Source organism: Apium graveolens, chromosome 8 (genome assembly GCF_009905375.1).
Source record: "Apium graveolens cultivar Ventura chromosome 8, ASM990537v1, whole genome shotgun sequence".
NCBI lineage: Eukaryota > Viridiplantae > Streptophyta > Magnoliopsida > Apiales > Apiaceae > Apium > Apium graveolens.
Window position 1 is genome coordinate 240,697,949 of NC_133654.1, and position 2,012 is coordinate 240,699,960.

Below are 2,012 nucleotides of genomic sequence, written 5' to 3' on the forward strand. Positions count from 1 at the left end.
GGAGAGAAAAGAGAGTGTTTTTGTTGAATACTTCAATAATTTTGTGAAATATTTGTGATGTAATCTTTTATATATCTCCTAGTACAATAAAATCTATCACAATCTTGCTAGGTTACCTATTTTCCAAGCTACAAACTAGCTTAAGTACCATGGTTACTATTCCACTACTATTCACTAGCTAGGTCATCATGTTATATTAGCTAGGTTACTATTTGGTTATTAACCATGGTTAGTTTCTTACTCTAGTTAGCTTGTATGGTTAGCTTGGCTTGATACGTTTATTTATTCGCTTACGCGTTCGCTCGATCGCTTATTCATTTTCGTAATAAATCTTCGTAAACGGTTCGCGGGGTAAATCCTTTCTTATACGTCTTATATGTTTTGAAGTCTCGTACTTGGATTTGAATTTGTAGGATTTTAGATTTGTAATTATATTGTGATTCTCGTAATCCTTGACGGTTCGTAGATACGGTTGTTTTTCAAAGTTCGTTTTCTTCGAAAACTAATATCGTTTATATACACTTATTTGGTATGTATAATCATGTTATCGACTCAGAAACTAAATTTTTCATGCACAACATAGTGTGGGATAAAATGTTTTCACCGATTATCAGGGTAACTATTCATCAAACATTTTACAAAGTCTAAAAAATTTGAGTTATTACACACATATAATTACATCATCACGTATTCACATATTTCCCATGAAAATCGTAACTCATTCATTTTTCTTTATTCCTCATAGATATTCATTTTTCAATAAAGTGATGTACGTACTCATTTACGTATATTACACGATAACTCATATTGATCAAACTTTCATTTTGTTGTTCTGTTCTATCAACATCAATACATATACTGATATACCACATAGAGACACAACAAATTGTGTTATTCCCAAAAAATCTAAAAAATATTTACAGAAGGGGGTTAAATGTAATTCTGGTTCCTTTTTCGATTTTAAAAACCGTTCTTCATTGAATATATAAATGTGTTGATTTGGCTAAAGTGCGGGATAAAAGTATTATGAAAATCAAACACAAAGTAATCAAATACAAGTATTTAAAAACTTTCTGGTGGATTTGAATTTATCCGCCAGAGATATATATTGAATCGAGAACTCTGTGATGCAAACTTTGCACACAACTGCTTACAAGTAGAACTTACAAAGAACAAAGATTTTTTTTACAGATATAGCTTTCTCCATCTCTCTGGAAAATGCTTTCGAACTTGGATACTTGTTCTACTTGATACACTTGGTTTATATATCACCAAGCTACATGATAAAAAGACGAATAGGAAAAATAAAAATGTTTCTAGTCTAATTTCATGCTGCTTCATTTCTCTATCCAACATCTTTGAACATCTTTATAATAGCATGGAAATGGAAATGCTTCTTTGTTCTCTAAGACCTGTAAATTGGCTGCCACATTCCATTTGCATACACTCGACGCATGTGGCTATCTTGTTACTGTCAACCGCTCTTTTGAATTTGATCATTCGTCGGGACTATATTGATCAGCCGTCGAATCTTCAGATGATCATCTATCGGGACTGTGTTGATCATCAGTCGAATCTTCAGATGAGCATCCATTGGGACTTTGTTGATCATCCGTCGAAGCTCTGTAAAAACATCCGTCAAAAGGCTTTCTGTCACTTTGACTCTATTTCACTTATACAGAATTACAAGACATCTAATATTTACAATTAGCCAACCTATTCTGCATATCATTCTAGTAGTCAACATGACTTAAATTATCCTTCAACATCTATCTCTCTAAGATATTATTGTGTACAGGAATGTGCTACAATACTTATTTTACATAAGCTACACTCTCAATAGATGGCGATGTGATTATCCATCGAGAGCTACAAAATTCACTAAGTTAACTCTACTAAGGTGTTTTGGTTAACTTATCATCAAGTTCACAACATATTCCTAACAATCTCCCCCAATTTATATCTACTAGAATTGTAGCCATAAATTAAGAGAAACTTGATGATAACAAAAT